General features: G+C 37.3%; 2 long non-coding RNA genes across 3 annotated transcripts; one reads left to right on the top strand and one right to left on the bottom strand.

Moving 5' to 3' along the window:
• Positions 1-1,602: 1,602 nt before the first annotated feature.
• On the bottom strand, positions 1,603-3,965 carry LOC116210531. The gene is made up of 4 exons (XR_004157516.1): positions 3,620-3,965; positions 3,227-3,509; positions 2,962-3,077; positions 1,603-2,128 (listed from the first exon to the last, which is right to left on the bottom strand). It is a non-coding gene; the product is annotated as an uncharacterized LOC116210531 (long non-coding RNA).
• A 13,289-nt stretch (positions 3,966-17,254) lies between these two features.
• Positions 17,255-18,048, top strand: LOC116211775. Of its 2 annotated transcripts, XR_004157744.1 has the most exons (3): positions 17,255-17,383; positions 17,500-17,658; positions 17,743-18,048. It is a non-coding gene; the product is annotated as an uncharacterized LOC116211775 (long non-coding RNA). The 2 variants fall into 2 exon arrangements; XR_004157743.1 differs by having other exon boundaries at positions 17,255-17,658.
• The last annotated feature ends 5,878 nt before the right edge of the window (positions 18,049-23,926 follow it).

Here is a 23,926-nt window from a genome sequence, read left to right as displayed (position 1 = left end):
TAATCATCAACAGAATGTAATACGAGATTCTGAATTTGCTAAATTAAGAAAATAGCTTGCTAAAATGGATATAATTTGCCTTCAATACAAACTAAAGTTACTTAAATAAATGTGAAATTAGCATGACAGAAGACTATAACATTTTGTCAAACAAATCCTTAGTTTTATCCGAACACAATAAGAACTAATATAAATGCTCCATATATATTTTTTTCCTTAAATTTGCATCTTGATATGATTGTGTCATCATTTAACTTTTAATTTATACCTTTTTCTAAAATATATTTAATTAGTTTAACATGATTGTTTTTCAAATATTATCATGTAGTTCTCAAATATAGCAAGACACTGAAAATTAGAGAATATCATATATCATGAATAAGAAGATATAAAAAATTTAACAAAATTATAATAATTTTGAAATTTATATAACATTACTCTCACGACTGCGCGCACGAACTTTTTTTCTAGTATACATGAAAGCAAAGTTATGGTGGGCTTGCCTAATGGTCTCATGCTCAAATAGTTGAATGAAAACCTTTGGGATTTTCAAGTTGCCGTATAGTTGTGGATACAAATCCCACTACACTTTACTTTTTCTTCAATTTAACAACATAATTATTACTTTTTTTTGGTCTTTTTCGTCCATTTAATAATAAATTCTCGCATTTATTTTTTTCATAACGAGTAATGCTATTTCCTTCTAAGTTAACCCTTAGAAAATTGGGGCGAATAGATACAAATGTTAATTTTGTAATTATTGACAAAATCAAGGGTAATTTTTTGTTGTGAGAGAGTAGGCATGCTACGTCATCCTCCATATCGGAAGGAAGAGCATTTTCCTTTCATAACCATTATTACAACTAATTTTTTAATAATAAAATTTTCCATCTATTTTTATATCCATATGTTTTATCTTTTTTTTTTCCATTTAATAATAAATTCTCACATATACTTTTTCCTAACTATTACAACTAATCTCTTATTAATAAATTATGATATATATATATATATATATATATATATATATATATATATGCGCACACACTAGATGATGACACATAGGATGCGCTGGATTAGAAATAAAAACTAAAAATCTTTATTAATGTTTTAGTATACATTTTAAAAAATTTTCTTTTGTTCACCCAAAAAAAATGTCTTTCTAATTTGGCAAGAGAAAATAATTCTTCAACAAAGATAAGAATAATAAAAATAATTAATATCGAGTAGATCATCCTAATATTTGACTTTCAAAAACATAACATATATTAATTATCTAACAAAATTATTATCAATAGAAGAGTTATAATGGAAAAAAAAAGGATTTATACTAATAGAAGAGTCATATAACTTATAGTTAGCTTATCTCTAATATTGGCTCATAAAAACCAACATTGAATTGTTTCTGGCAGGATAAAACTAGCTACATGAATTTAGATGAAAAAATTAAATCTATTCAACTTTTTTTTTTATACTAGTGAAGATGCACGAGCGTTGCACGAGCCATTATCTAAAGACAATATAACTAATGAGCATGTAAAGAAAGTGAAACCAAAATGGAATCGTCCAAAGAACAGCCCATTATTTCATTAGAATGGACCCCTAAAATAACTCGTTAGATGCTATATAATTCCAATTAACTATATCTTTTACTTGGCAATTCTTTTCATCAATAAGCTGCATTAGTGTATTTATAGCTTATTTCAATCAAAGAACTCCCTTAGACTTTGTCCTTGAGATATAGTGCACATGCACTTAATCTATCAAAACCAATTTGCAAAGGTAATATCTCAACAATGACTAACTCAAATTCGAAAGAGAAATCAGTGATGAACATTCTGTTTCTTCACTTCTGAACATGTAAGAGATCTACATAAAGCCTGCTTATTGTCCTCTCCCGAAGCTTCGACTCGTTTTCTTGCTTGAGTTCATAGACTTCAATTGTATAGATCAACATTCTCCATCTTCTCTTCTCGACCACCCATAAATTTCAGTCTCGAGACTTTGCTGAACATCCCAAATGGACCCTTTGATCAAAGAAGCAGTAACAAGAAGCAGTAACATCTTTTTCGATGGCCTGCCTCTCCTGCTGCTCCATGAGGCTTGTATCACATGAGAAGGTTGTGCTCTGCATCTTCCCAAATGCAAGATTAGAGTGCGTTTGGATTTAGAGTTGAGTTGAGTTGAGTTTTAATTTTAATTAGAGTGTGTTTGGATTGAGAGTTGAGTTGAGTTGAGTTTTGGTTTTAATTGATTTGTAATGATTGTATTGTTGAATTATGAAAAAAAGTGTGAAAAAGTAATAAATAATTGAGAGAAAATAATGATTAAGTAATGATTGTGTTGTTGAATTGTAAAAAAGTAATGAATAGTTGAGAGAATTTAATATTAAAAATTGAATTGAATGGTTAAAAATATTTAAAAAAATAAAAAAAATAATGATTGTGATGTTGAATTGAAGATAAGTGGAGTTGAGTTGAGTTGAGTTAAACTTTGTTGCGAAAATAAACGTACTGATTGTATTGTTGAATTATGAAAAAAAGTGTGAAAAAATAATGAATAGTTGAGAGAAAGTAATGATTAAGTAATGATTAAGTAATGATGGTGTTGTTGAATGGTGTAAAAGTAATGAATAGTTGATAGAATTTAATATTAAAAATTGAATTGAATGATTCAAAATATTTAAAAATAAAAAAAGTAATGATTGTGTTGTTGAATTGAAAATAAATGGAGTTGAGTTGAGTTGAGTTGAAATTTTTTAAAAAAACAAATCCACCCTTGCGTCTTGTTCGGGTTTATGATGTTCAATCCATCCGGTCAATTCTCCTGTTATCGGTCTCATTGCCTAGGTTGCTCTCCCAATCAATTGCGAAGCCACAATGCTCATAAGCTCCCTCCAACTTTTCTTACATACCATACATGCTGGTCTTAAATTTTCAAGCCCATTAAACTTCAACTCACCTTCCTCGCTCTAATCAAATCCCTCACTTTTTGTCCTCAGAGACTCCAACTTCTCTTTCTTTCAGCTCCATAGCATGCCGCAGCCTCCACTTGGTTTCCGATCTCTCCATTGAATCCTGGTTAATACCGATGACAGAACAAATTCAGAAGATGAACTTTATAGAGATACTTAACTACTGAATCAATCGCAACAACACTTGACAGTAAGGATAGGTAATTTGACTCATAAAAATCATGATATACTGCGAATGTAATGGTATGTAACCTATCCTTGTCGCAGATGGCCAGCTCAGACTCTTCAAACCGGCCGAGAAGGTGGTTGTGGATCTTGGCCATGTCAAGGAGCAGGTCCTGGTGGCTGATATTGAAGCCGCAGCTTCTGCCTCCTTGTGGACGAACTTATGGTAGCCCTCCACTTGAACAACTGCCACCTCGTAGAACCTCGAAATATCCATAAGCCAGGTGATCACGCCCCTCAACTCAACCTTCTTTCATGCAGACCCAGAAGTACCCTAAGCACGGATGAGAATTATACATGGTTCACAACTCTGCAAAGCGATCAAAAATCAACATCAAATAATTTCTCGAGATTAACCATTTGGATTGGGGAGCAACATGATAAGAAAGCAAATGTATTCTAACTTAAGTGAATAGAAACCGTATCAGAAGTTCAGCGACTCGATAGCAAGGACTTCTTGAGCGCAAAGGGAGCTAGCTCACTCTTCCAGGGTTAAGATCCACAAAAGATGAAAAAATAACTATCGTTTACCAGACATATAGTGCGATTTCAAAATACACGAAATGTTGCTCTCTCCCTTTTCTATCTAATCAAATTTGATCACGGCATTCCAGAAAGGACAAAAAGGTAGACGAATGCAATATACTACGAGCAGTATGCACTGTCATTCGGCCTCCTATTCAAAAACAGCAACTCTGACAACGCAGTAATGTCTCAGCAACCCAACAAGGAAAAAGCTAAGTATTTTCTAAGGGAAAAAACCTCTCTAAAAAGTATACACTCTCATTTAGATGCAGAATGGATAAAACAGTCAAGTCCGATAGAAGGCATGGAGCAGTAATATTCCCAATCTGATTCCTTACGTATTAACTCTTCTTTACGCAACTAACAGGTCCAACATGCTCAGATCTATTATTCTACACACTGACAACTTCCAAGCTTATGCTGTTTAAAGCTTGAACCTCAGAGACTCAATATGGTTAAAAAAAGGTAGTTCGAAACGTGGAGAGGCAAGCATAAAATGGAAAGTACAAAATACGATGAACAATAGTGAAACATGAACAGTAAGAATCAATGGACACTATGCAAAGATAACCCAACTGTGAGGGCAATAATATTCCCAATCTCATAACATGGTAGAAGTAGATTTCTGTAGCTGTAAGCTAGGGGAAGCGGAAACAATGCAGTTTCAGAAATAATGTGAGACATAATGAATAACAGGACAAACTCATGGCAGCTCGACATGGAGAGGGGAGCTCACCTCTACCCATGACATCAGAAATAGCAAGAGGTGCACCAAGAATGCTCTGCCTGCACAGACAATTAAATAAATATCGGACATTTCCAATTTGCAGATAGCATGATAGATGGACAAATAACCCAAAACTGTTTGAAGAACCATTTCCATTGTCCATTTATTCACTTCGTGCCAAAATTTAATACATTAAAGAAGAGTTGATGTAAAACCAAAACAGAGGATATGCATGGCCATCCCTCTGGGAAGAACTATCATAAAAACATATTGAAGCAAAAAAAGTGGGATTCGAAGTCCAAGGTTATGGGCATGGTCTGATTATATTTCAGTAAGCAAAGCTGAACGGGGAAAGGCACTTCCTCCCCCAAACTTGAAACATGAAAGTAATTTTGGAGCACGAAAACACTTTAAATTTTTTTTCCCCGGGGGAAAAACCTTTACAAAGAAGGTTGTTGTGTGTTGTGCGTTTGTGTGTGTGAAGAAGCAGCAGGATTATGAAATCAGAGCAACTGTGGTTATATTGTGCTCACTGAACAAGAAGACCAACACATATCAAGTGAAAACCTTTGTGAGTGAACATACATGTTGTAGAAGGTTGCATAATAAGTTGGCTACAAGGGAGTGAGTTGGGGTCCAAGGGTTAGGCTCCAACCAAGCATGACTGGACAAGAAGCTTATGATTACTTGATGCACACATATAGAGTGAAAGTGGGAGATGCTATGATCTCCAAGGCCCTATGTATTGCTCATACGACATGTCAGGGTTCAGAGAAGGAACAATATGCTAAGCTAAGAGATTACTATAATGAACTTCTAAAAAGCAACCCAAGGTTGAGTGTAGGACTGAATGTTGCTCCAGTCTCACAACATTTTCAGAGAATGTATGTATTGCTTGGAGGCTTGTAAGACTGGATTTTTGAGTTGTTGCAGGCCACTGATTGGCCTAGATGGTTGCTTCCTGAAGGGGTATTTTGGGGGGCCAACTTCTGTCAACTGTCGCTCAAGATGGAAATAATGCCTTTTATGTAATAGCATATGCAATAGTTGATGTAGAAAACACATAAAATTGGAGATGGTTTCTCAGAAATCTTGTGGATGACTTAGGGGATCTTGTGCTCAATGGTTTTAGCTTCATGTCTGATATGCAAAATGTATGTTTAAATTTAATTTATTTCATTCATTACTTATGTATTCACCTTTGCTTATTACTAATCCAATTACTTTATATTTATAGGGCCTAGATGCTGCTCTAAAAGAGATTTGCCCAAGAGTACCACATAGGTTTTGTGCTAGGCATATCTGGGCCAATTTCAACAAGAATTGGCCAGGTAAAGAGTTGAAGGATGCATTTTGGGTTTGTGTTAGAGTAGCAACTGAGCAGCAATTTCAATAGAGGATGGATCACTTAAAGACAATCAGTCCTGAAGGATGGCTTTGGCTGAGCAAATTACCACCTGACATATGGACCGGGTCGGCATTTGATACATACTCAAAGAATCACTCCCTAAAAAATAACATGTGCGAGCAATTTAATTCTGAGATAATGAAAGTTAGGAGTAAGCCCATCATCACTATGGCTGAAGGGATCAGAATGTATATTATGAAAAAGATGACAAGGAGCAAGCTGTAAATGGCCAAATACAAAGGTCCACTATGCCTTAGAATTCAAACTAAATTGGAGATCATGAAAAATAGAGTTGTTGCTTGGACTCCACATTGGGCTAGTGATCTTGATATGGTTAATTTGAGGTCACCTGCCCTCTAAATTCCAAATGTGTCGTGGACCTACAAATGCATACATGTTCTTGCAGGGAATTGGACCTTATTGGGATTCCTTGTATGCATGCAGTTACTTGCATTGGCTATAATAACTTGAAGCCTGAAGATTTTGTGCATCCATGGTATTCAAGGAGCACACATGAGCAGCTGTATGGTTCATTCATCAAACCGACTGTCGGTGAGGAATATTGGACAAAAACAAGTAAAAACCCTGTCCAACCTCCAAAGTTAAAGAGGCCACCTGGTCATCCCAAGAAGTAAAGGAAGAAGGAAGCAGAGGAACAAAAGATCCATACAAGCTGAAAAGAAGCTTAGATCCTATAGTTTGTGGGAAATGTGGAGGCAGTAACCACAACATTAAGACTTGCAAAGGTCCTTCAATTACTTTAAGTTCAAAGAAAAAAGGGAATTTTTTTTCTAAGAAATCCAATGTGGAGCCTAGTGGAACTAATTCAGCTGCTATATCTGATGACACTACTTCAACACAGGTAAATGTTTAAAGATTTTTCATTATACTTTACTCGATGTGCTTTTATTTTTCTAATAATAAAACGGGTCACAATGCAGGGGACTCCTCTCGTAGGTCAAGATTTCCTACCTGAAAGGCCAAGTCCATCCGCACAGGTATATATTAACTGGTATTATTTTTTTTTATAAGTAAATTTGCAAATAGGTTGATTAGCATGAAAGATTTATATTCTACAGTTGAGGAATGCTTCAAGTTCATCAGTGATTGTTTCAAGTTCAGTAGTGCCATCTCAAGTTGCATCAAGCTCATATGTGGTACGTATTAATGTGTTTGAAGCATTGAATATGTATTGGTTGTTTGAGTATGCTGATGTTAAGTATTTGACATTACAATGGAGGTTTAGCTTTGGAGTAACACCAACTATGACAATGCTCGGTAGACAAAGTGTTGTGAGAGGAGTGCCTGCATTTAGGCCCCCTCCTATAAGGCCATGGACTGTGCTCCCCAACCAGCAAATCAGCAGATCAGTACCTACTCAATTCGTGTCTAGGGGACAGAAATCAATGTCATCGGAAACCATGCATGTTGTTGGTCATGTAACTGCAAAAAGATTTGCTAGATACCTCAACCTCAACCAAAGGCCCCCTTCACATTGAAGAAATGTTAGGTAATGCCATTTGTAATTTTTTGACCAGATTTGAATTTCCTGATCTTAGGTATATATTTTGCTTCTTTTTGTAAAGTTCGAAGTGATATAAGGTATATATTGTGGTTCTTTTTGTAAAGTTGGATGGTTCTTTTTGTAAAGTTGGAAGGAGCTAAATGTGTTAATATTAGGCAGCCAAAATTCTTAATATTAGGGAGTTAAACACATATATGCCTGTTAGATTGTGGAAGTACTGTATTTTTTGTATAACAGGTACCAAATCCAAATCCTATATCGATTTGGTATTTGTTATATCTAGGGGAAGGGATTTGTTTCTTTGATTATGCTTGTGAAGACTGGTATGTATCTCATATGAACTTTAATGGTATATTGACTTCCTTTGTATGCATTTGTTTATTGAGTTCCATTAATGCGTACTAAACTTCTTATCTAATTCATATAATTGTACTGTATATAACTGTCGGGTTCCTTAGTTTTGTCGAAGCAATAAAGGTGTGAAGAAATGTTGTTTAGCCTTTGTTAGTTCAAGGCTTAGTTTATATAGTGGCAAGGAATGTTGATAGAACAAGGGAAGGGACTTGTTTCTTTGTTTAGGCTTGTGAGGACTGTTATGTATCTGATATGAACTTCAATGATATATTGACTTCCTTTGTATGTGTTCGTTTATTGGGTTCCATCAATGCATACTGAACTTCTTATCTGATTCATATAATTGTACTGTATATAGCTGTCGAGTTCCTTAGTTTTGTTGAAGCAATAAATGTGTGAAGAAATGTTGTTGAACTTCTGTCAGTTCAAGACTCTATTTATATAGTGGCAAAAAATGTTGATAGAGCAAGGGAATTGATTTGTTTTTTTTATTTAGGCTTGTGAGAACTAGTATGTATATGATATGAACTTTAATGGTATATTGACTTCCTTTGTATGTGTTCGTTTATTGAGTTCCATCAATGCATACTGAACTTCTTATCTGATTCATATAATTGTACTGTACATATCTGTCAGGTTCCTTAGTCTTGTTGAAGCAATCTTGTTGTGAAGAAATGTTGTTGAGCTTCTATCAATTCAAGACTTTCTTTATAGTGGTAATGAATGTTAATAGAAGAAAAGAATTTGTTTCTTTATTTAGGCTTGTCAAGACTGGTATGTATCTGATATGAACTTCAATGGTATATTGACTCCTTTGTATGTGTTTATTGAGTTCCATCAATGCATATTAAACTTCTTATCTTATTCATATAATTATATTATATATATCTGTCGGGTTCCTTAGTCTTGTTGAAGCAATCTTGTTGTGAAGAAATGTTGTTAAGCTTCTGTCAATTCAAAAGAAAAGATAGTGGCAACAGAAAAGAATGTTATTGAGCTTCTATCAATTTTCTTACATTGCATAATAGTTTACAGCAGAAATCTCGTAAGTACATAAGCTTAGATTGGACTTCACATAAATACAACTTCTTATCAATATATAAACAAACTTATGTACCTATTTCCAACCAAATCAAACTAGCAACAACAATAAAAGGGAGATCAAAGATATAGCAGAAGAACAGAAAAGAGAGAAGTTGAGAGAACAACACATTAACTTCATTAACTTAGCTGCCAAGGTTTACAAAACTGCATTACATAGAAACTGAAACATAAAGGACAGTAAGTCTGTCATTACAACTTTAAAAATTGCCTAATACACATGTCCAACATTCCTACAACAGTAAACTATTGAATTGGTCATCCAGAGATTGAAATAGGTCTTCTATAGAACAGTCATGCAATACTGATCCATTTCTAACAAGGAAGCTCATCCACCAATTTGAAATATCAACAACTTATTGACAATCAGTCATACATTCATCAAAACCATGAAACAATAAGCAAACTGGAAATGATAATACTAATAGTATACACAATACATATATAGCAGATGAACAGAACAGAGAGAAGTTGAGAGAACAACACATTAACTTCATTAACTTATCTGCAAAGGTTTGCAAAACTGCATTACACAAAAGTTGAAACATAAAGGACAGTAAGTCTGTCATTACAACTTACAAAACTGCCTAATACACATGTCCAACATTCCTACAAGAGTAAATTAACGAATTTCAGAGATTGAAATAGGTCTCCTGTAGAACAGTCATGCAGCAAAGTTATGGAGTAGCAAAAACTAGCAGGACATTTCAGCTACAAACTCTGATGCTGTGTTTCATGTGGAGAAATATGAACATGGAATCTCGAAATAAAATTTTACACTCTATTCTATTGTCAAAAGAGTCCATTTCTATGCACCGGACATGACGTCAATGTAAGCTTAAAGGTCAGTGGATAGAGATGTAGCATGCTTTGAATTGAATTGCCCACCTCAAGTTACATTTGACTAGTTAGAACCATGGGAAATAAGGGTATTATCAAACTTGGTATCATACCCAAAGCCAATAAAGAGTTGTAATAAATTATACTGCACAAAATGCATCTAAATGGTCAACCAAAGAAACAATGCAACTTCGATAGCACCAAAGAGAGAACTTCTTACGGAGCCATCCAGCGATAAGTTCCAGTCTCTGGTGTCATCCCTTCAATTTGCACTTTAATCCTTGCAACTCCAAAATCAGCAATCTTTAGTCTGATAAAAATTAATCAAGAGGTTATCGGATTTCAGGTCCTGATGAATGAACTCGAGCCCATGAACACAAGCCATTCCCCTCGCAACAACTAGTGCCTGCCTAATGGCTAATTTGAGTGGAACTAATCGGTTTTGCCTTTTCGTCAAGAACTGCCTTACCGAGCCATCTTTTGCATATTCCATCACGATTCACCAGACCATTGGCTTTTTGCGGGCACCTATAAACCAAACTATGTTAGGATGAAAAGAAAGAATCAATTTCGAAATTTCAATCACTAATTACCTGGAAAAAGGGTCAAAGAAGGAATTTTCTCCCGAAATTTTTTGAACTCTTTCATGTTAACAGGAGCCAACTGAGTTGGATTCTTGCGGCACGGAGCTAGCTGAGTTGGATTCTTGCGGCACGGACCTCACCCAGCGGAATCGCTCCCTTCAGCGGGGGAAGAGGTTGCGGCCATGCACGGCCGAAGAATCTCCCGCTTCATTGCGGAGCTCTCGAGCATCGCGGCAGGTCCAGAGACGATTCACCAGATCAGGTTCCCTCCTTTCGTGCCGATCGGCTTCTCGGAGGCGAAGCAGAGGCTGCCGCGATTGATCCCCTTCCTCAACTCCATGATTGCCTCGATTGGGAGAGTGAGAGGTAGAGAGAGAGTGAGAGGTAGAGAGAGAGAGAGAGAGAGAGAGAGAGAGAACTGAGGAAAGTTGAGAAGATGAAAGAACGACAGAGCCAAGCGGATAAGTCTGTTAAGATTAGACGGTAATTGGACGGAAGGATGGATGCGATGTACATTTTTAAGGTGGAGGTCTAAACTGATGTAAAAAATTTCTCGGGGTAAATCTGATGTACATTTAATCTCTAGAGGACCAATTTGTCAATTTACTCATTGATAAATGAAGCAACGAAAGTACAATCAGTGGTAACAACTCAAGGACAATTATCTGTGCGAAGCTAAAGTTCCGGAGAAGGCCGACTGCATAGTACACAAAATGTTGTTGACACAAGAGAAGAAAGAAAATCGACAAACTACGTCATTTCCTGTAAAACCAACATGGATGATAGTAGTATAAGAAACGTAACAAGTCTTCATTAAAGAACTAGCAAATATAGGGAGTCAATGCAGCCCTCTTGAGTATCATCGTATTCGGAACTCTTTAATCTTAACAACATATGCATGTCCTATTCGACCGAAGCGCCCATGCTTCCCTGGAAACATAGAAAAAATGAAGAGTAAATAGGCAATTTGGTTCCTGAATTTTCACGATTGGATCAATTTGGTCCCTGACTTATTTTTTACGCCAATTCGGTCCCTGACTTTTCACGATTGCATCAATTTGATCGTCATTACATCATTTAGGTCCCTTACTTTGCAAAATTGCATCATTTAGGTCCCCTTACTTTGTAAAATTTGCATCATTTTGGACCTAAATGAGGAACCTAAAAGATGCAGTTTTGCAAAGTGATGGACCTAAATGATGTAATGAGAATCAAATTGATGTGAATTGTAAATTTAGAGATTGAATTGATGCAAAAAATAAATCGAGGACCAAATTGACATAATCATGAAAATTCAGGGACTAAATTGCCTATTTACTCAAAAAAGAAAGAAACAGAGAAAACAGACCAAAAATCAAAGGGATTTGGAAAGCAATGATCGCTTAATGATCGCCTGGATGATAATGGAATCCCCTGAAGCACAGATTAGTAGCTCCAGTCAAGAGGAGGTGCCCATAATATAACACCGAAATAATAGTGACAGCATAGTATATTATCGAGATCAATAGTAAGGACTTTGTCAATTTATTTATCGATTTTAAGGATCCTAAACCCTCGAGGTCACATGAACCTTTTCAATTAGACCTAAGCCTTATCTAAGTGGGTGGATTAAACCCGATTTCCCATTAATTAAGTGCCAAGTGCACATGATTAACCGATTTAGGACTTCAATTAACCAATTATAAATTGACATCCGAATCCAGGAATTCAATTCGGCCAAGGAGAGGAGCATCATTATAGATTCGACCATTTCCCTTCTTTCTAACAAATTGAGCTCAGTTTTAATCAATTTTGAGCTATGGTGACCAATTAAGCAATTTTAATCCTTTTGCTCATTTGTGATTTGTCAACCAATCATACTCAACCCCTATTGAGCCGAGAGCTAATCTTGGCAAATTCATCAATTTTGAGCCACTCAATAATTAATTAATCCATTCGGCCATATTCACGTGCATAGAGACCCAAGACTTTGCCTAGCGAATTAATCAACCTTAAGCCAAATTATCAACCTAATCAATTCAGCTCCCTTATGACGCGAGAGCTAACTAACCTAATTTGACTAAACCTAGCAAGTGTAACCCTAATTGAGCTGAGCTCATGGAAACATAATCTAACCACTTGGCCATCAACATTCACCAACATTCATCATCATTCGACTTTCATCCAATATAAATGCAAGTAACTTCACGAAAATAAAAGAACATATCATGAATACTTCGATCCTTTTTTCCTTTGTCGGGGTTCCCGACATCAAGAGATTCATGAGGAAGCATCATAGATAAGTTCCATAATTATTATTCCATTATTAAGCATCTATTTAACTAAAAAATTAAAGGAAAGTAAAGGAAAGTTCGGGACTTCACTATGTAGTTACATATATACTCAGGAAAACGAAAGAATAAATCATAAATCAACCTGAACTCTAGCTAGAAAGGTTGAATCCCGGACTGACCAGAGGCTGCAAAGGCCTTAATCCTTGTTCGAGCGTCTTGTGGGTAAATCGACCTTCTATTAGTAAAACCGGGCAAATACTCATTGATTCCTTACTCCGTGTAAATAGAAACTGGTAAGATATATAATTTTCAGGATTTTTTGGTGTACTTCATCAGCTCTTCAGCACATGAATCCGCCAAAAAGTCCTTGATACTGAAAATAACCCTCGATTTATGGAGAAAATGGAGACATGAGTCGTTTTGTAATTTTTGAATCTAAAAAATTTTCGGTGGTCTGAAGCGTGCCAGTTGGCTGTTCTGATAAGAATGGTCAGCTCATGTGGATGGTGTCCAACCGACCATATGGATAGCATGGATGCCATCCACAAGGTACCATTACCTCCTACACTTTCAAAATGATGGAACTGAGTTTAACTAGTTAAAACTAAACTAGTTCGGTCTGAATTAATCGCGCTTTAGTCTCTAATCTTTGCAAAAACTTCATTCTTACCCTTTTTAAAGATTTTAAGCACATCTTAGTGGAGAAAATTTATCCAAAAATATTTTCTGATCGGAAAATAGTTGTTTAACTAGAAATAGCATGACCTGAAATTTTTTCACGACTAGAAAATATTGATTTCTCATTCTCAAACCCTTATTCTATCAGATAAAACGAGGTAATCAAAGAGTTCGAGTTTTTATCAGTCAAAATAATTGCGGTTCCATTTTTTTATAAAATTACAGATGGTGGGATTTCAAAATAAAAATCTCCAGGAGTTACGCGTTATTTGGGAAAATTGTTTTTCATACGTGTAAATCCTGAGAAAAATATTATCGACCAAACCATAGTACCCTAGAAATGACACCAATATATAAAGAATTGCTTAAGGATAGTACTCGAGGACTTATCTTGTAGTTCTCGAAGAGCGTCTTCTCGAAGTTGTTCTTCCTGCAAGTCTTCATGTTTAGTTCCACGCTTCAACTGATGATATGCTTGGGGTCTCTTGTGATTGTTGACTAAATCTGGGCCAAAATGAGGTAATCAAAGAGTTTGAGTTTTTATCAATTAAAATAGTTAAAAGTTCCATTTTTTGATGAAAAATACAGATGGTGGGGTTTCAAAATAAAAATCTCTTGGAGTTACACGTTATTTTGGAAATTATTTTTCTTACGTACAAACCCTGAGAAAAATATTATCGACCATACTGTAGTATTTTAGAAATGACACCAAAAATAAAGAATTGCTTAAGGATACTACTCGAGGATTTTTATCTCGTATTTCTCGAACACTGTCTTCTAGAAGTTGTTCTTCCAGCAAGTCTTTCTGTTTAATTTCGCACTTTGACTGATGATATGCTTGGGGTCTCTTCTGATTCTTGACCAAAACCTGGGCCAAAACGAGGTGCCCACAGGTGAACACATCGGAGGCAGCCATAGCGTGGCTGGGAGTGAAGGAGCAGTTTTTGAACGCTAATAGCGGTGGATGGATTGCTTTTCTCTTTTACATATACTTTATACACTAGGCGGCTAACCCGTGCATGCACGGGTTATGTATTAATTTATGTATATTACTGTAAAATTGTAAAATATGTGAGTTTTACATAAAAAAAAATATTTTCATTTAGAAGTAACGTCAATTGCTTATGTTAATTTCTTATTTAATGTTCACTCCCTAGCAAATTAGATCAAAATTAAGAAGGCCAGGCTCAATTTTTTGTCAGTGCTAGCTAATGGTCTTGCTCGGGTTAATTTTTAGTAGTAAGTCTGTAACAATTTCAAAACAAAGATACTTTTTTTTTTGTTAATGAATTCAAAGCAAAGATACATAATTTATCTTTTTTCCGACCTAACGGTCTTACTTGGGTTAATTTGTAGTAGTAAATTTGTAACAATTTCAAACCAACCATACAATTTTTTTTTAATGAGTTCAAAGCAAAGATATATAGTTTATCTTTGCCGATCCAACCACAAACATTAATGTGGGAGGAGTTAGGGGTGGCAATTCGTATCGTGTCGTGTTTATACGTATCGTGTCTAAACGGGTTTGTGTCATTGAAGTCATAACCCGTACACGACACGATTATTAAACGGGTCAGGTTTTAAAAACCCATACAACACGTTTATATCCGTGTCAACCCGTTTAGACATGTTTAAACTCGTTTATCGAAACGTGTCATAATAGGTACACATATACACGACACGATTATAAACGTTATACGGACACGTTAACACAACTTGTTTATCCGATCAACTCCGTTACCCGGATATATTAACACAACATGTTTATCCAATTAACTCGTTTACCCGAACACGTTAACATGACATGTTTACACGTTAACATGGAGATTGAGATGGAGGGGAGGGGGACGTGGACGGGGAAGAGGCGGGAGCCGCATCCGAGGGAAGCAGCGACGGCGAGAATGAGATCGAGCCATGAGGCGCATTGGCTAGAGCGGGAGCCAGCGAAGCGGTGGGCTTCGAAGGGGAGATGGTGGGAGTGGAGTCGGCGGTGAGCTTGGGAGCAGGGGAGGGCGAGATCTGAGGTGGATCTGTAGACAATGCGAGGTACACGGAGAGGAGAGCAATGGGAGCGAAGAAGCAGAACCTCGCCATTGATGGATGAGAAGAAGGAAATCAAATCGTATATGAGATCTTAGGGAGGGTAGTAGAGAAGTAGAAGTAGAAGTGGAAGTGCGGTTGTGCTGTGTTGAATTGGGTAAAAGAAAGGAAAGTAAATTAGGTTATGGACTTAGGAAGTTAGGATTACATAAGGATATTTTGATAAATCCAAATACATAAATGGGTTAACGGGTTACAAGTTTATAGTAACACGATTAAACATGTCTAAATAAACAGGTTTAATCGTGTATAATCGGGTTACACGGGTTCAACCCGGTAAGACACGCTTATTAACCGTGTTTAAACGGGTTGGACCCATTTAGACCGATTATCAAAAATGTCCAACCCAAACCCGTTTAACTCCGTGTCATATCCTTGTCGTGTTATCGTGTCGTGTGAAATATTGTCAGCCCTAGGAGGAGTCACTTTTCAGGCGGAAAAAACAAAAAAAAAAAACAAAGAAAGAAAGAAAGAACATGGGATGGGAAGAGTCTTCAGTAGGCAATTCCAAGGCCAATCTTCTTCAAGGCATGAAATGCTGCTTTAAGCCCACGGCCCATTGTTTAATTAATTTAAAACCTGAAGTAGGTCGAGCTGACCCAATGAAAATACAACAAAACCCCAAGGCCCAAAATACTTACGTGGGCCTGGCCCGTTTTCCCTTGCTTATTGTTAGCACACATGAGATGATGGTCATACATGAATATGGTAGACTATATATTATGCCCACTTTTCATTGCAATTAGAAGAGAAATTTTTTTTGTAAAGATATCTGTTGATAGAATGAATGAACATAATTTTTTTTTTGTACTTAAAAAGGAATACTGACCTGTAGAGAAATTCAAGCATTGTGTATGAACTTGTTTGTCCTTTTAATGTAATATTGAAGGACCTGCAAGATGAATAAGCTTTTCCTCTTGTTCGTTTAACCTATGCCTATTCTGAACGAACTGAAAAATTATTGAATTGGTATAATATAATAAGAATAGGTATGCAAAGAAATGGTACATTACTATGTATCTTAACGTCACCACACTTCAAAAGGGAAAATATAAAATAAAATGTGGATTCTTATTGGTAGAATGAGATAACCTCGTACATATATTATTACTCAATGGGAAAAGGAAAAAAGAAGAAGAAAGAGTTATAGATGTATTGAAGCGGGGTACATCTGTTTATTACTAAGTGCGGTAGATACGTGTATATCTTTCTTTTTTTTGGATAAAATATCCTTGTTGCCTTAATGAAGTATCTTGATTAAGAAGGAAGTTTCCCTACTTTTGTTCTGTCTCTCTCTTTTTTTTTCTTTTTCTTTTTTTTTAAATTCTTTCTGATTTAAATGCAAGTTAAGCAGAAAGAAGAAACAGAGGGAAACTCTTTAAGTACGATTTTTTTTTGGTAGTATTTATTACGATATTTTGGCTGGTCACATCATGAATAACTTATCTATTAACATTTATTATTTATTAATATTCTCATGTAGATGCTATCTAGACGTAAAGTATGAATAATTGATCCCAATGGCACCGTGTATGGCAAGAACAGAGGTAAACACCTTAACCAAACATTATCATTCGCATAATGCTTCCTTACTCTATTGCGTGTGTCTCATTCTACTTAGGTCTGTCAATTCCTAACATGACATGTTAATACGTTATGGATACGACACAGTGTTAAACGGATTCGGATTTGACATTTTTTATATTAGGTCTAAACGAGTTCAACCCGTTTAGACACAGTTAATAAGCGTGTCATGCTGAATTGAACTCGTGTAATCCGATTATATACGATTAAATCAGTTTATTTAGACGTGTTTAATCGTGTTGTTATAATCGTGTAACCCGTTAATCCATTTATAACTAACATTACAAAAATGACCTTACTAACCCTAATAGCTAATTTCCTTCCGCGGCCACCTCTGTGTTCTATTCTCAGTTTTCTCTTTCTTTCTTTCTTCTACAGAGAGAACTCACTCTCAGAGATGACCATAACCCAATTGATCCCACCTCAGCCCTCAACCTCTCCAAGCTCCACAGTGATCCTACCTCGATGTGACGCCGTGATCCCAGGTGAGTCTCTCTCTCTACTCTCTGTCAATTGAAGCTGGATTGAGTTCTCGATTGTCAACTGAGCCCTAACCCGATTGAGTCTCTTTGTGTGATGCCAACGCAACCCTGATCGGAAGAGTCACTAACGCTGAATGTCGTGCCCCCCCCCCCCCCCCCCCCCCCCCGGGGGGACCCTCTGAACTAAAGGCTGAAACTTAGAACTCGTCGAGTTCGAGTTCGGCTCCTGCCCTTGTCTCGCTCCGCCAGCTCTCCACGGAGTCTCCGCTAGCGAATTGGTGAGTCTCTCGAGTCTCTCTTGACTATAGATTGTCCAATTGGAGTCCGATTTGCACAGCCCTAACCCTATGTCCGATTTGCAGTGTCCTATGTAGCAGCTCACTAGCTTAGAGGATCAGAGGAAGCTGAAACATGAAACCTATGAACCTGTGGGACATTGGGGATTGATCGAGCTGTTGGCCCTAACCGATTTGAAGCCCTCGGTTATGAATTACGGAGAAGAAAGTGACGAGGGCTCGAAGGAGTTGCAAAGATCAAATAAGGGTTGAGTTTATCAATTCACTGCTCTTCCATAAACTTCAATTGCTTTAGGAAATAAACTAAACTCTTCCATTGCTTTTGTTCTCCTAAGCTTGCATGAGCTTTACTAGTAAAACTTTAGTAGCTGATATATGTTTCTCATTCTTTGTTTTATTTAGGGATAATTAGTTCAAAAAATAATTTAGAGGTGAAATTGGAATCCTTTAGGAAAGAAAAACCCATGGCCATGATAAACGAAGATGATGATGTAGTGGAGCTCGATAGAGACGAGATTAAAGGCACTGCAACAGGAATTTACGCAAGACATCAAAAGGCAAGCGAAAAAGAAGGTTGACCTCACCTGTGTGACACTTCCAAGAATGGTTGATAGAAAAGATCATTGATGGTAAGACCCGTTATAAGTACAAGAAGTGTGGCTCACTTTTTATTTGTGATAGTCATTATGGGACATGAAATATGAAAATGTATAGTGAAAAATGCATTTGTAAGGATACACGAGATGTTGGTCAGCTGGTCATGAACCCTGATATTTCTTTGAGAAATGCTACAATTGATCCGATCCAGAACGCTTTCATGAGTTGTTGATTGATACCATTATTATGCATGATCTGCCTCTTATTTTTGTGAAATATGCTGGAATTAGAACAACATTCTCATATTTGCGTGTACCCGTTATATCTCTAAACACTGCAAGGGCTGACGTGTTGAAGGCTTATAAAAAAGAGAAGTCACAAGTTAAGTGCTTGCTTGAGGAAGCTAGTGGTAGGATTTGTTTGACATATGATTTGCGGATCTTGACTGCTACTGATAGGTATCTCTCTTCGATTGCGCATTTTGCAAAAGATGATCCTGAATTTCTCCCCGATACCACCTCCACATATTGGTGTGGCATTGAGCAACAAAATATCTCTTTGTTGGCTGAGTAGGGTATTGAGGGAATTTTTTTTTTCTATTACTTTGGATAATGCATCCGCAAATGACACTTTCGTGGGCTTGTTGAGATCGCATTTAAATATGAAGGATGCACTCCTAGCCAAAGGTGAATTCTTTCATCAACAATGTTGTGCTCTTTCATCGCATTTACTCTTATTATAGATAATACTAAAAATCCAAAAAATGAAATCTAGTACGGGAAACAGGCAATACTGCTTTACTATTTTGTGCATGACTGTTTATTCATTCGATTGAGACATGATCCAGAGAAAGAGAAGAGTGAAGCGATATATCATTGAATGACATGTAGGACACACTCAACTTGAAGAAAGACAGAATGAGTAAGTAACTATCTAAAAATGCCATGCCCACTACCCCCAAAGAACTTGAAAGCTTGAGCAGCACTTCAGCAAAAAAGGAAGCTTGAGCAGCGCCTACGAGTGGTTGAACAGAGAAACCTCAGGCTAAGTGTGCTTGAATGACTATTTCTATGTTCTAAATTAACAAAAAAAGATGACTCGTTGGAAGTTATGTGACCGTTTATCCTTAGGTCTCTTTTATGTGAGGTGATAGTAGCGCAACAAATTAAACCCTCCAGCCCTATATATATATATATAAACCAGGAGGCATGGACTAAATGAGGAGGTTATTTAGCCCTATCTTCTCCCTAAAGAAAATCGAATTTTATTTGTTGAGGGACTGAAAACAAGATTATCAACCCAGTTAGTCGATTTCATTTTGGGTGGTTTATAGAGAGAGCAAGAGTACATTCACCATGCCATTGCCTTTTTCTTTAGTTGATTTTGGCAATCTTGTGGTGAGGCACTTATGGAAGGGATTGGGTTGAAACGTGAAATTTCTGTTACTTGACATAAATGGGTGTAGTGATGCTCAGTTTGATCCCAGTTTTATGCTATAGACAGGAGTTTGCCCCTTAGACCATTTTCCAGACCATGTAGAAAGCGGGATGCCATAAGAAGTGCAAAGCTAGATAATAGCCTCCTAAAGAGATGATTTAGAAATGCAAGTTAGAAAAGCTCGAGATGTTGGTATCAATAGTGTCATACTTTTCCCCAAAGTTCTTGATGCTTTGAAGGTTCTTATATTATTCTGCTACTTGTTTTGTTTTGTTTTGGTACGTTGGATGATCTGGCAATTACATAGGCTTTTTCACTTCTTTCTTCATAAACAGACTCCCTGAGGTGATGAAGCATTCAACGACAATGGCTTGGTCCCACGAGCTACAAGGTTGCTCGAGGATAAGTACCCCGACCTTGTAAGTCAGTAAATAAGAAAATATTCTAACGCACTCTACGCACATATTCTAATGGAGAAAAAATAAAGAAAAATAAAAAGAGAAGACGATTTGAAAAATGAAAAAATATTGACAATGACTTGTGTGATGTATGGATTTTATTACTTTTACGTCACACATTTTAGAGCAAGGGAAGAGATAATGAAATGTGAAGTACTAAATTTCTAAAACCCCGAAATTAAGTTTTTGAAATTATTTGAAAAATTAATCTTTTGAAGCTACGGTGAAACTGGTTTCCTTTTTTCAAATTTTTTGTGTTACTAATGCACATGCAAAAATGAGGGGTCAGTCTTTATAAATGAGCAACTTCTCAACATGGGGTGAATAGTTGACGTTCTTTTTTTTCCCCATTTTTTCTTTTTTAACATATGAAGAGTTACTTTTTTTCTTTCCTTTTTTTGTTGGGCAGGACTTATTTATACATAAAGTCATAGTTATTGGCATGAGCATATCAAAATATTAAAAAATTAACCAACGATGGTTGGCTTTAAGCGGTTCAGTATTTATTTACTTTAAATAAAATTTCGAGTTCGAGTTGGTTTGAATTGAATTAATCGAGGCCTTTTGGACTTCCGAATACCAAGGTACTCATCAAAAACAAATTGAAGAGTTATCATCACGGATTATTATTATTTTTTTCTGGATATGATCATTACGGGTTACTCATTTTGGCAATAGAAACTGCGTTGGTTTAATATAAAAGAATGCATAATAATTTGAAAAGAGGGGACCTACGCATTGTATTCTTTGTGCAGATTTTTTTCATTTTGTATTGGCAGACTTACAAGGCACATTAAGTAATAGCCGAAGCTATGGAAATATGTTTTCGTCATTTGGCCATTTTGGCTGAACAATTCTTGCCATTCTTCCTTTTGTAACTTAGTCAAATCAATTTTCTGGAATTGAAGAATTTGAAATAAATAACTCGATGGTATTGCGATCGAGTCTAGACTAAACTTAACCATATGCATGGTTCTCGTGTTGCTGCTATACAGGGGACTCGATTCCTCTGCTATTATTTCATCATAGTATGAAGTACAATTGATAATTGAGATCTACCTAGATATTTTACAGCCTCTTGTCACCAAGTTCTAGAAAGGATGTAACTGTGAACTGCAATTATGTAACGAGTTTAATTATATTATATGAGATTTTGTCAATTCCTCCTCTCTTTCGATTAGTCTAACCAAAACCATTGTATACTAATCCATATCAAAGATTGAACCTAGAACCATACAATCAGATTTGCGAGTTTTTCGGTGTATACCCTGATATTCAAAAGCCCAATGGACCCCGACTAATTCAACTCGAACCGCATCGGCCTATTAAAGGGGGTTAAAGCTCTCCTAGTTAAGGTTTTTCTTCACTCACAACATTCAAACACAAGATTTTGTTTTAAGGGTAACAAGCGCTGATCGGCTTGGACCAATTCATGCTTGGCAATCAGAAATCTGCAATGTCCAATAATACAAGCTTTTTCTCTCTAAATTCCAAATACAACTCATGAAATCCATTTAGAATCCATACCTAGATGAAGAAGACAGTCTTTCTAATACGGCAGAAGACGTGGCAAATTGGGACCTTGAGAAAAACAGGTTTTGACAACCCTGTTTTGAGGGAAACGGTCTCCGGAACACAACTAACCGCCTTTGGTTGTGAAAAGACAAGATTTAGACCGAATTCCATCGTTTAGGGTCTCAAACGATCATTTTTATGTAATTTAAGCGTTTTTAATTCTATTTAAGCACTATAAGACCCTAGGGTTAAGATGTTTTGTCTTTTGATCAATTAATAAAAATTGGAGCTTTTGTGCTCTTTGCCCATTCTCGGATTTGATTCGAGTTTAATGTCGGTTTCCTAGGAATTCGAAGAATCAGTAAGAGATTGAAGATCGTAGTTCTGGTATTCTGCGGAATCAACGGATCTATGACAATTACTCGCGTGTACGTTGTGTCAGTTGGTATCGAAGCTGCGTTCATTCTTGGATCAACGATGCCGCCCTAAAGAGCAGTTAATCAACGTCGTGCTGCAGAGGAGGAAGAGTTCGATCGGAGGATCGAGCATATCATGGATACCCGACTAGGGGTGGTGTTGGAGCGTAGGCTGGACGTGGTTGTGGATCGCTTACCTAAAAGGATGGGAGCGCTGATGGAGGCTCGGCAGGAGGTCGACCCGAGGCGTGGCCGAGTCCCTAATCTAACTGCAGACTTGGAAGATGATGAGGATGATTCCTATTCTGAAGGGAACGAGACTGAGTATGATAGGGGGAATTGTAGGAGAGGTCAGTTGCCGACCGTTGAAGTATACCAGAGGCGATGGGAGATGGGCCTGAGGACCGATACTTTGAATTCCAAGAGGGCTTGCGGCCGGAGAAGTTTCTAGATTGGCTAGCGACGGAGGAAGAGGTCCTGGAGTTCAAGGGGTTTCCTGATGATAAGCAAGTACAACTCGTGGCGACTCGACTGCGTGGTAGGGTGACGGCTTGGTGGCCGCAGGTGAAGCTTACCTGTAGCACAATGGGAAAATCTAATATAATGTCGTGGGAGAAGATGAAGAAAAATTTGAGGTCTGCCTTTCTGTCTTATAACTTTCAACAGATCATGTACCAACGCTTGCAGAACTTGAGGCAGGGCAGTAGGTCGGTGGACGAATACACCGGCGAGTTTTACCAATTGATTACTCGTAACAAGCTTAAGGAGACCGAGGATCAGCTGGTGGCAAGATATATTAGCGGACTGAGAGTGCAGCTACAGGACACGATCAATTTGTTCGACCCTGTTAGCATGTCTTTTGCTCATCATAGGGCCTTGATTGTCGAGAGGCAGCTGAAGCGAGCAGGCAACAGGGTGACCAGTGGAGGCGTCGCCGTTGCAAGAACTGGTGGGGTCATCCGAGCTAGTGGTGGTAGTACTGTTCTTGTGCGTCCGTTGAAACCTACAAACATTGGGCCAAGCAGTAGCGAAGCAAAGTGCTTCAAGTATGGAGAACTTGGACATAGGCAGTCTGAGTGCAGAAAAGGGGAAAAGAGGGCGATGTTTATCGAAGAGGATTAGTCCAATGAAACAACTTTTATAGCGGGAGGCGATGGAGATCCCGAATTTGACGAGGAAGAAGAGATTGTGATAGGAGATGGGGTGCCCAATCTATTGGTAAGGAGGTCTTGTATGACCCCGAGAGCTGCGGATGAAGACTGGCTGCGTAACAACATCTTCTAGTCCACCTACACCATCAGGAATAAGGTATGTTGTTTCATGATAGACTCAGCCAGCTGCGAGAATATTGTGTGTGCTAAAGTCGTGCAAAAGTTGGGTCTACGTACTGAACAACATCCCAAACCGTATAAGCTGGTGTGGCTGAAGAAAGGAGGTGAAGTAAGTGTGTCGAAGTGTGTTCTGGTTACGTTCTTTATTAGCTCTTGATATAAGGATTCTGTTTGGTGTGATGTTGTTATTATGGATGCGTGTCATTTGTTGTTGGGGAGGGCCTAGCAGTTTAATAGGAGAGTGAGCCATGACGGGAGGACTAACAAATATAACTTCACATATAAGGGGTTGAAGATTGTACTAGTACCGAACAGGGATAGGGACGCCATCGAGCCCCGACCTGCGGATCCAATTACCGGAACCAACCTGTTGTCCCTTGCTCAGTTTCGGGAAGAGTTGCATGATACGGAGTATATGTTTGCTCTCGTGGGCAAGGAGGTTGTGGAGGAGGACACTGCACTTATCGAGTCCTTGCCAATTTTGAAAGAATTTTAG

Source organism: Punica granatum, chromosome 6, assembly GCF_007655135.1.
Source record: "Punica granatum isolate Tunisia-2019 chromosome 6, ASM765513v2, whole genome shotgun sequence".
Classification (NCBI taxonomy): domain Eukaryota; kingdom Viridiplantae; phylum Streptophyta; class Magnoliopsida; order Myrtales; family Lythraceae; genus Punica; species Punica granatum.
Note: the sequence above shows the minus strand (reverse complement) of the source record. Positions and strands in the feature narration are given on the sequence as shown.